A 12663-nucleotide genomic window follows, 5' to 3' on the forward strand; every position below is an offset into this window, starting at 1 on the left:
CGGACCGCGTATCGGAGCTCTCGGGGAAATTCTATGTTAACAAATGTTGGTGTACTGATGTCACAGTGTTACAGAAATTCTGCAGCCCAAACCTGGAAACATTTTTTATCCACTGTAAACCATTCTATTCATCGCAGGAGTTTTCTTCCTTTGTTCTGGTCAGAGTTTACAGGGAAAGGAAATTCCCTGATTCTCTTTTTATTGTCCTTGGGGACTTCAACAGAGTAGAAATGAATCATGAACTTCCAAAATACAGACAACACATCGATTGCCCCACCAGGGAAAAAAATCACACTGGACCACTGTTACACCACCCCAGGCAGCTTTGGGACATTCTAATCACTGCCTGGTTCATCTTATTCCAGTTTACAGGCAACAACTCATACGGGCCAAGCCTGTGGTCAAGACTGTGAAGAAGTGGACAAATGCAGCAAAGCAGGAACTGCAGGACTGTTTTGACTGTACTGATTGGTCTGTTTTTGAAGCTGCATCTAAAAATCTGGATAAAAATCTGTGACATCATACATCAGTTTCTGTGAAGATGTGTGTGTACCAACCAAGACCTTCTGCACAACGCTCCACCATTATTCCGGAAGCAGCAAGTGAGGCTGGGGGAGTATACTTCTGGGAGATCACGTCCCTCAGTACTGGTGCCCCTCAACGATGTGTCCTCTCCCCACTGCTCTTCTCTGTACACCTGTACACCAATGACTGCACCTCCAGGAACTCAACTGTGAAACTCCTGAAGTTTGCAGACAACACCACTGTCATTGGGCTCATCCAAGATGGTGATGAGTCTGCATACCGACAGGAAGTTGAGCATCTGGTACTCTGGTGCAGTCAACACAACCTGGAGCTGAACACGCTCAAGACTGTGGAGATGACAGTGGACTTCAGGAGACATCCCTCAACATTGCTCCCCCTCACCATATCAGACAGACCGGTGTATATTGTGGAGACCTTCAAGATCTGGGCACCACCATTTCCCAGGACCTGAAATGGAAGACCAACATCTCCTCCATCCTCAAAAAGACCCAGCAGAGGATGTATTTCCTGAGGCAACTGGGGAAGTCCAGTCTTCCACAGGAGCTGCTGATCCAGTTCTACACTGCGGTCATTGAGTCTGTCCTGTGCTCCTCCATCACCGCCTGGTATGGAGACAGGATCAGACTGCAGCGGACTGTATGGATCACCGGTGCCCCCAGGGAAAATCACATCAGATCCCTGGACACAGACCTTTTGACCTTCTGCCCTCTGGCAGACGTTATAGAAACCTGCAGACCAGGACCAGCTTCTTCCCCCTCGCCATCTCCCTCCTAAACAGCTGAAACTGTAACACTGCAAATCACCTTTAACATTGCACACTGCACTTTATGTACACTCTGTATATAGGATTTAGTTTTTTGCTGATTTATTTATAGACCTATGTACATTCTTACATATATTTATTTATACTCTAATCTCCAACAAATTCCACAACTTGTATAATAACACTTACACACATCCTTGCACACTGTAGTTGTCTTTTTTTGTTGTTTTTTTCTACACTGTACTTGAGAGACACCATCTACTAGAATCAAATTCCTTGTATGTGCTTGCACTTACTTGGCCAATAAATACGATTCTGAATCTGATTCTGATTGATTGGTGGTCTGTCTTGGTTTGTATTATAATATATGTGAGAACAGCCTTTGTTGTCTTTGGTCTTCAAGTTTTATTTAAATTTAATGAAGCATTGTGCCCTCAATGCAATGTGACAACTGCACCTTTAGTAAAATAATCTTTATAAATAAATAATAGTAAGTAAAATAATATTTTTTCAAATGGGATACAGTGGACAGATTATTACCATACTAAAAAAGTACAGAATAATAATAATAATAAAAAAAAAACACTAGAGCACACCCTGGCTCCTGCAGCCTTCGCTTGTAGTCACAATTTTTACTAAAATAAAATCACCATAATCCCTTCAGCGTTGAATAAAGTGCATAGACTATAGCAGAGATATTGCTGCCTCGCTGCTGTTCAAATAAAATGACAAATACATTGTAGATGAAAGGAACCATTTAAGAACTGTCTGACTCCAACCAGAGCTAGCATAATGATCTATGAATCCCATCAAGACTGAACGCCTCCATTACCCCTCATATCCCTTTCAAACATGCCCACACTAAAACATCAGATATAGCTACTGCTTCCTCAACCAAGTTGGATATTAACAGGCAAAACAGGAATCACATCCAATTGCTGCTTTGGGAAAGCCTAAAATTATGTTATTTTAAAAACAAGGGCAGGGGAGAAAAGGAGATGGAAGGGCAGGAGAGAAAAAAAGTGCATGTGTGTTAAGCACGGTATATTAAATTTGGTCCGTCAGAAAGCTGGAAGCAGGGTGCAAGAGCCCCTATCTGCAGATTCAAGGTTAAATGGAGATAAGAGAATGGATAGGCAGTGTGACTCGCTCAGCACTGTTGAAATCCCCACGTGTTTTCATCATGCACCTGCTCTGCCTATTCCTTAAAGTGTCTTAGACACTATATGGCCTTGAGGCTGGGGTGACCTTAGAAGCTTCAAAATGTATGTGCATTTAAAAAGAAGAGAATATATGAACACTTGGCACAGATATGAAAATAAGCTCCAGTTGATGAGGACACAGGTTTGCAAAAAGAGCCTTTTCTGGCTGCTGTCCCTCTGGTGGAAAGGGCCCTGGCACCTCCTTCACTCTGTCATGGAGCAGCTGATTTGTTTCTGTGTCTCACCTGCTGCCGTGCATCCCCAGAGAAGCTGCTGCTTAAGTTGCCTTCAGGGGGCCAAAGTGTTTAAATTGGTTCAGCTGTTGATGCTCCTCTCTTGCTAGATATAACATGTTTGTTTTCTTGGTGAAAATGACGATCTTCTCAACTGCTGTTTCTTGGTTACAATCCCCCCAGTGAAACACTGCAGCACACAACGAAATGTGTCCTCTGCTTTCAACCAATCACCCTTAGTGGGTGGCCATGACAGGCGCCAGGGGAGCAGTGTATGCGGAAGGTGCTTGCTCAGTGGCACCTCAGTAGCAATTTGCCAGATGGGATTCACTGCCCCCATTATCTCATTAAGACAAACTTATGGTACATTCACACTCATCAGCCCCACCCATTATGAAGTGAGATAATCTGGACACCTTGGTATAGCACAACCAACTAGTGTGTTCGTACACTGTTTTAAATACGCTGTGAATAAAAATAATTCTGCATGCATCAATTGTTGTTCAATGACATGACAGGGCTTTGCACCATGTTTGTGAGGGCCCGTTAATCACCGCCTGCAGTTATATTTTAACTTACATTGTACTTTAAATCCACTACAATGGATAAAAAAAGTCAAAACGCCATTTTTATTGTGATGTAAAAACAGACACAATAAACAAACTCAATGTGACCTGTAACCTGCACAATTCCTCACAAATCTGTCAGGGAAAAATACAAAAAATGTACAATAAGCTGGTTAAATAAGTATGCACACCCTTCAACTAATTCTTTGTTGAACACCCTTTGATTTAAGAATAGTATTCAGTCTTTTTGGGTACACAGCTTAATTATTTTTGGCACAGAATATTTAGAACACCAAATCGACAGCAGAGAGGACAACTATTTACACACAAGTACTCCTATGGACAATTTACAGCCACCAATTCACCTGGCACACATGGCTTTGGACATTGCAAGAACCCTACAAAAACCCACATCAGAGAGCATGCATGTCATGTAGGTCCTGAATGTGACATGAAAAAAAAATTACCACTGCCAAAGGGAGCAATAAGTTATTATTGGGTCTGGTTCCCAAAGTACCATCAAAAAGAGAATTCAAATTAAACAAAAACTACAAAGATATAAATAAACAACAACAACAACAACAACAAAAGTGTCATGACACCAGGGGGAAGAAAACCCCCTGTGGCATCCAGGGGAGCTGAATATCACACTACCCCCTCCAAGGTTGCATCTCCAGGCAAAGACCAGACAAAGTCCAGGCGAACAGCTGAACCAGCACCATGGTTGCTGGACGGCATCTACCCAACGCCTTCTTCCTCTCCAGCCTCAACCCCCGCATTAACCTAATTCCTCCTCTGACACACACTGGAGCTGTGTTTCTGTAGCTCCCTGCTGCCCTCTGGTGATAACCCCCCAAGTCCAATGGCTTGATGGGCCTATCCACTCTTGTCCCCGATAACAGGCAGACAAGCTGCTCAGGACACTCCTTGTGGCTTTATATGATCATGTATGGCATAACACAGAGAACAGAGACACACAAATACCACACTCCTCCTGACAGATGGAGGATGCATGTTGGAGAACCACTCTCCTGATCCCCGGTGCTGCCTGGTTAAATCGAAACCCTAATCACGCAGGTGCCACTCAACCAGCCTGACTTCCCTCTCAGAAAACAAACAAAACATAAAACCTTACCACCTCCGAAAGGCTAGAAACAGTGTTTGGCAGTGGTTGCCTAGCGGTTAAGGAAGCGGCCAGTTCGAATCCTGCCAGCCACTGCTCACCAAGGGTGATGGGTTAAAAGCAGGGGACACATTTCATTGTGTGTGCTGTGCTACAGTGTTTTACAATCACTTCACTTCAGTCCTGTGTCCCCACCCACTGGAAGATCCCAACTGCTCATTCATTAAAAACATCCCACAAATTATTTTAAATATTCACAATATTAATTTCAATTAACCACTTATTTTACCCTTACCCCCATCTACGATCCCCCTTTATTTATTGCATAATTAGTGTTAATGGGAAGGGTCGATCTTGGGCTGGATACAGGTTTGCGCTCCTGCCTGACAGTTTGGGTCATTTGAATCTTGCAGCAGACAGCAGCACACACAGCTCCAACCCACACATATCAGGCTAAGTAGAATAAAAACATCACACCATGGCTTATGTTTGTGTGTGTTGTTTTATAACCAACCTGTGTGTGCACCCACTAAGCTCTTTGGGTTGCCTAAACCCGTGAGCAGTGTATGCAGGACAGCAACCCTCTCACAATGTAGATTATGTATGCAAAAAGCACACTGTGCATGCCTTCTTTTATAAAGATAAGAAATATGATCTCAATCCACAATGCAGAAAAGTTGGTCCATGCCTTTATAACATCAAGGTTAGATTACTGCAACGCATCACTGTCTGGATGTTTTAGTAGGTGCAGGCTCACTCTGCCCTGGAAAGGGGATCTCTGTCTGTATCACTCCTTTTTTTTGTGTGGAGTTTTTCCAAGTGTGTGTGTGTGTGTGTGTGTGTGCCTGTGTGCGTGTGTGTGTGTGGGGGGGGCTTAATAAGAAAACACATTTTTTGCTGTTGTTATTATATTGGGACATCAGAGGCAAAATAAATCAGGGTACTTTTAATGTTGATAATAAGAAAAATACAACATCTTTGGTTCTTTTACTCTGTTGAAAGTTTAAAGGTTGGAATTCAACTTTTACTTCAGCAATGTTTTACCTGATCTATCACTAATCTAGTACATGGTTTATAGCCTTTGTCCACTAATGATGACAAACCACAGATGCCCCAGCAAAAGTCTCTAAAAATATTTAAAAGTTATTGTTAGTGTGGGAAAAATAATCCAGTAAAAAGGCTCATAGAGACATTTTGTCACCTGTAGCATTTTGCCCAGAATAAGTCTGGGCAGCATTCCAGGCAGTGTAGGCCACAGGGAGAAGGAGAGCTAAAGTGGCTGGGTGATGAACGAGGCCTGTGGGCTAAATTTCAGACGGAGAAGCTTATGCAGGGAACATAATGTACCATAAATTCTACCTCCACTTTCTTCTTCCCAGATAATGTTCGAACCAATTCAGCCAAGCTTTTTCTGCTGATTAAAAACCACTCAGTGTACACTTTTCCCCAGCAGTGTGGGGTGCCGTTCTCTCTCAACAAACTTTTAGCACAGTCTAACTCCACTGCTTGTTTTATATGAACCTTATCACAATTTTTACAGGAATTATTATAAAAAAAAGCTTTTTAGGGGGAAAAGCTCTTTGGCGGTGCTATATAAGACATAGGGACCTACTTTTGTGGTGTCATCTTAGGAGGGAACATGTAACATATTTTGACCATTCTTGTCCAGTACCTCACAAATGAGTTGGACGAGAAGGCCAAATGTGTTATGTTGGGTTGATATCAGGGCTCTGTGCATTGCATTGCCAGAACTTTCTTCCATATTTCCAGAAATAGATTTGTCACTCCACTGTCTCCGCTGCTTTAAATTCCTCCACAATTGCATTCCCGGACTAATTCTAGAAAAGGACACAGTGATGTAATGTTTGTGTGGGATAGGTGAATTTCCACCACTGTGATTTACGAACATGAAACTGGCATGAGCCACAGCATAAACAGAAGTTAACATTCGCGTAAAAACGACAAGGAGATAGAGAAAACAGAACAGGAGAACAAACTGGAACAGCCTAACTGTGAGCAGGACATTTTGATGAGGCCGAATCTTTACTTGGAGAAGGCAAATAATGACTGAACAACTGGTGACATAAAAAGTATTCCTCAGATGCAATACAAATAAAATCATTGTGATTTAACTTGACATAGAAGCAATGTGGAAATTATATTTAGGCTTTATTAATTAAACATGATTAATCCTCTTGATCAGATTCAGCTTGAATGCAGAATTGTTAACTTATTATAAAATTCTAAATCATGGTTATAGTGCAGACCAAATTGTTAGTCACTGCATTGATTATGTGCAAAGGTTTGGAATTCGAAGATTAATGTGATCTTATAAATTAAAATTAAATGCAAATATTGAATTTAAATTGCATTGTTCTCATCAACATTCAAGATTAGTTTCTTGTCAGTACAAAGGTATACACAGTATATTGTGTATTGAAATAATGTTTCACACTGACCCCCCATAGTGCAATCATTGAAGAAAAAAAATTTATATACACACTGAACTAAACTATACTAACTAAAACAAAAGATTAAATACTGTACAGGTTATCTCTATAGGAGAAAAGTAAAAAACTTTTCTGTACAATTAACAATGAAACAGGACAACATCATGTATGAGTGCAGATGAATCTTCTGTTGAATTACACCTCAGTTGCTGCAAATATTGCAGGACGCCTACTGGAGCCCGCATGGATCCGAGATTCACCCAGAAAACAGTTAAGTTTGGTGGTGGAAAAATCATGGTCTGGGGTTACATTCAATATTGGTGTGTGTGAGAGATCTGCAGGGTTGAAGGCAACATCAATAGTCTGAAATACCAAGAAATCTTATCTACCTTTTATATTCCCAACCACAAAAGATGTTAAATTCTGCAGCAGGATGATGCTTCCATCTCCACATCAAAGTTCCTCAAGACGAAGAAGATAAAGATGCTCCAGGATTGGCCAGCCCAGTCACCATACATGAACATCTTTGAGCATGTGTGAGGTAGGATGAAAGAGGAAGCAAACCAAAAAATATTGATGAACTCTGAGAGGCATACAAGACTAGTTTCTTCGCTATTCCTGATAACTTTGTCAATAAATTGTATGAATCCTTACCAAACCGCATGGATGCTGTCATGCACTGCGCTGTATCCTGCACTTGCTGCTTATTGCACTTCTGGTTAGACCTAAAGTACATTTCGTTGCCCTGTACTTGTACATGTGTAATGACAATGAAGTTGAATCTAATCTAATCTAATCTAATCTAATCTAATCTAATCTAATGTTGGTGAGCTGACGAGGGAAGGAAGCGCAGAGGCGGGACATAATTAAATGTTTATTAAACAATAGAAACTAAACCAGGAACGATGACCAAAAACAGGGGAAACAAGGGGAGAACTTATACTAGCTCAAAACAACAAAACAACATTACACACAATCAGTTGCAGGGCCCGCTAAAGAATGTCTCAGCACCACCCGGTTGCTCCACAGTGCCTTTTAACTGCCCGGACCCTCCAGCAACCTTTCACCGCACCCCAGGCTGGTGCCTTCTAGGCACATGCAGCCCCTCTTGCTGCACATCCCTGCTGGCAGAGTGACCAGCTTCTTTCCCTGCACCGCAGAAGGAGGTGGTGCTGAACCCTCCGGCGACCGTTCACTGCACCTCTGGGCAGTGCATTCTTGGTACATGCAGCCCCTCTCGCTACATGTCCCTGCCGGCAGTGAGACCAGCTTCTCTCCCTGCACTGCGCAGGGAGGCAGTCCCGGACCCTCTGGCAACCTTTCACCACACCCCAGGATGGTGCCTTCTGCGCACATGCTGCATGTCCCTGGTGCCAGTGTGAGGGCTTCGCCAGACCATCCAGCCAGCCCCTTCTGCGTCTGTTGGGACAAGCAGGCCCTCTTCCTGCCTGTCCCAGCTGGATCCTCATGCCTCCCAGGGGGCACTGTGGTGCTCTGCCCCTCTGGAGGCGGACCCAGGACCGCCCTGCTTATTGGCTACCGCTTATTGTACCGCACCCCCTCAAAAAAAAAAAACCCTGGTTGGGAAAAAGGGTATTTTCTGGGATCATGTACCATCGTCCTGGACTGGCGCAGTCGGCACTGGGGTCTGCCAGTAGTCTGTGTGCTTGATTCAGTGTCTCGGAGAAAACAAACTGAAACAGCGGCAGACAGTGGCATTGTACGACTGATACTGAAATATGAGGTTATAGTGGTATATTGGTGCTACAGTGGCCCGGTACCCTAACTAGGACAGCCTAACTAGGGTGAATTTAACACTGTCTGTGTTTAACAGGGGGTTTGTGTGATAAAGTGGACTTAATAATTGACACTGTGTCAAAGTGAAGTGAACTGAGTGTCTGGGCCTTTAACAGAAGGCCAGAGAAAACAGATGGGTTTTCAGTTTAGATTTAAACATTGAGACTGTGTATGAGTCCCGGACACTGACTGGCAAGAAGGATCTGCTCCCAGCTGTATCCTTCTGTACTTTGGGTACCAGTAGTGACCACACACACGTTGATCGAAAGGGGCGTGGCGGGTCGTAAAGAACTAAAAGTTCACTCAGGTACTGCGGGACGAGACCATTTAGGGCTTTATAGGTCAAAAATAGGATTTTGTAGTCAATCCTAATTTTGATGGGTAACCAGTGCAGTGATTGTACACTCTAAAAAACGCTGGGTTGTTATTTCAACCCAAATGCTGGGTTGAAACTGTTGTTGGGTTGATTTAACCCAATTTGGGTTGAAAATCTGTCTTGATCTGTAACCCAGCGGTGCTGGGTTGGGAACACGGACCTGAAAGAGAGCACGCACGTCACGTCAACTACCTGGGACATCAGCGAGAGAAGCCGCCATTGTCTTTGCACCGTCTTTAGTTTCTGAGGGGCGAAAAAATAATTTTCTGAAGGCCGAAAAAATAATTTTCTGAAGGCCGAAAAAATAATTTTATGAGAGAAAGCCGCGGGGTTAGGAGACGGGCGGGAAAAAAATGCTGAGGCAAAAGCTGCGGGTAGAAGGACAGAGGAGAAATGTATAAGTTTTCTGCAAGCTTCACTGCTTACTATCTTGCTAACTAACACTTGCTATGCTAACAATGCTTAATATCTTGCGACTGCATTGGAGCCACCAATTTGTGTGTACTCACTCACACGGAGATCGGTAAGCTTTATATTGCATATACAATGTGAAAGGGGGTTTTGGGGTTTAATGTTGTATTTTAGAAGTATACCTTTCTGTCTACATTTGTCTTTTTCTCTCAAGTTTGGACTTTTTTTTTTTAAAAGGAGTTTTGCTTGCTGCAACGAGAACCATTTTGTGGATGAACAAGGTGAGTTTTCTCTATTCAAATTAGAAACTGCTGGAACATTTGTAGTTTGAAACATGCATTTAATTATGAAGTCATCTTAAGGGAACAGTGAGCATTTGATACTTGAAGCAATGTGTTTTTAGAGTAGCTCTCTACTTCTCTACATACAGTTTTGTAGAATTCAAATTATTTCAATGTAGGTTTGAAAAAGTAAACACCCACTTTCAACATATGCCAGTTTTTTTTTTTTTGCACTACTAGTTTTGTTTAAAGCCACTTTAAAATGCTTTGGAAATGCAAGTACTATCTGCGAGAAGAGCACAGTTTTTTAAACATTACAGGCTAAAACATGGAACTTATGCAAGAAGGAACTAAGCCCTTTCCTTCCTTGCATCAGGAATCACGTTTGTTCTTAGACAAGAGGAGGTTGTAAAGGATGAGCCTGACATCAACCAGATGATCCAACGCTGGCCAGCGCTTTTCACTGAAAACCAGGTTTGTGAATGTGTCCTTTTTTTCTTATTTGTTTTACATACATCATGTTCAGAGAGGTTTATTTGTGTTATAAATAACTCTGCCTGAATATCAAAACTGTGCATATTTAATATGTTTCAGGTTTACCTGGAGTTTAACAGGATTGTTGGTAGAAATTTTAAAGAAGAGTTCTTTGGTGTTCTTGATGGGTTGTGTCCAATTTTGATGGAAATTTCAAGAGGAAGACAGGTCTGATAGGAAAGCAATTAGCTCACCTGCTACAACACAATGGTGGGTTGAAATTTCTCTTTTCTTCTCATAATGGTATTGATGGTTAGTTCAATACATAAACTTGTTCTCTTGTGGTATTTCTCTATATGGACAAATAAACTGATATAAGATTTATTTCCTTTGTTCTACATTCAAGTGTGTTTTATACCACTTTGCAGAGCACAGAGCCAACAGCCATTAGATGCCTTGTCCTGAGAGGACTTCCAATAATTCTTGGAGATGACTCATCTATGTTCGTCAAGAGCAGTTCAATGAGTAAACCCTTTCTCCATTTGTACCATTCAAGTATCAAATTGTGTAATATACCACCTACTGTCACAACATGAAAGACACCTATATATTCCTCGAGTCAGGTGACTGCGAGGAAGAGCGAGGATTGGTTAGGACAGGAGATAAACAGGAAGTCCTGGCGCCTGCTCCTCGCTCAGACATCGTGTTTAATTCATGGTCCATGAGCTCTCACCTGTTTCCAGTGTCCAGTCCTCTCCATCTCCGGTACCGTGAGTTTCTCCATCTCGCGAGCTACTTATATCGGCCGGTTTATCGTAACGCCGTTTCCCCGGTGGGATTCCGCTTTTAGCGCTCGGGCGTTACAACAACAATCGCGTGTGTCTTCCAACCTCCCGCGGTTCTCTCCGCGTTTGGGTCAATCCCGCACGCTACAAGGGCGTACCTCTCTCACGATTGTCTGTGTGGTTACACGCCTGACATATATAAACACACAAAATAGCTTATTTACAGTGCCTAAAATAAAATCACATTGAATTACAAAAATTATAATATTAGATAATTCTATACAGTTGATTGTAGACAAATTGCCTGTTAACCTTAATATTCTCTTTTTGTCTTGTTTCTTGCACTATGTAGAGTCTATGGAGACTCCATGGACACCCCAATGGGAATCCTCTATTATGAGGACAACAGTTCAGCAAGCCCAGCATTGCCATAACTCAACCCCTCAAGACTGGGCATCATCCGAGAGGGCAACCTGGCAAGCGAAGCACTCACCAACCTACCTCAAGCAATGTGCCTCTTGTTTGGCTTAACCTACGCACTTCACCTGCAGCACCCAAAGTGCTTGAAAACAGTTTTACCTTCATTCAGCAGGCAATGTGAAATTAAGGTAGAAGTGAGCTACCTCCAAAGGTTCAGAAGCTGAAGAATGAGCTAGCAGGGTAAGACACAATTATGCTTATAGCACAGCTCTTCATGTCTGATTGTTGCACAATTACTTTGCAGTGATTAGAGCAAATAGGCTTGCAGTTGTTCATTTTGTATCTGATTCGTCTTGTGCTAGAGTTTAGTATTGTATTTTTACAGAGGGCACATTTTAGGAAAGTTGCAAGTTTATTTTGACGAAATCTGATCCTTACTGCATAGATGTTCTTAATGCCTGCTTTGTTGTGTGTTTCTTACAGATGACTCATATCTTAGTTTATGCATGATAAGAAAACTTTTTTTTACATGTCAAATTGAGTTTTTCTAAAGTTAATTTGACTTCAGTCTGATTCATTGTTACTGAATTTATTTCAGAAACACTGTGACTACAGTTTGATACATTTTCATAAAAATTGTCTTAATGCTGAGGTGGAGATGGAAAAAAAAAAAGGAAGGGACACTGATAATGTGACAGGCCACTTGTTTTCCCTGCCTGGTGTGCTGAATTGACAACAAGGTTATAGCTGTTCTTTAGATGTTCCCCACCTGCACCTTAGTGAGGTTTTTACATGTTTTGGTCATGAATAAAATTCCATGAATAAAATTATTGAAGTATGTATTGCTTTATAATTGTTTTTATTTAAAAAAAAAAAAAAAAAAAAGTGAAGTGATTGTCACATGTGATACACAGCAGCACAGCACACGGTGCACACAGTGAAATTTGTCCTCTGCATTTAACCCATCACCCTTGGTGAGCAGTGGGCAGCCATGACCGGCGCCCGGGGAGCAGTGTGTGGGGACGGTGCTTTGCTCAGTGGCACCTCAGTGGTACCTTGGCGGATCGGGATTCGAACCGGCAACCTTCTGATTACGGGGGCGCTTCCTTAACCACTAGGCCACCACTGCCCCAAATTAGTAATTTTAATCACAAGTTTCTAGATTAAATTTCTGACCCATTTTGGGTTCCATTCAACCCAGCAGCGTGGTTATTTTTAACTAATAGTTGGGTTAAA

The sequence above is a fragment of the Denticeps clupeoides genome, chromosome 4 (genome assembly GCF_900700375.1).
Source record: "Denticeps clupeoides chromosome 4, fDenClu1.1, whole genome shotgun sequence".
NCBI classification, from domain to species: Eukaryota; Metazoa; Chordata; class Actinopteri; order Clupeiformes; family Denticipitidae; genus Denticeps; species Denticeps clupeoides.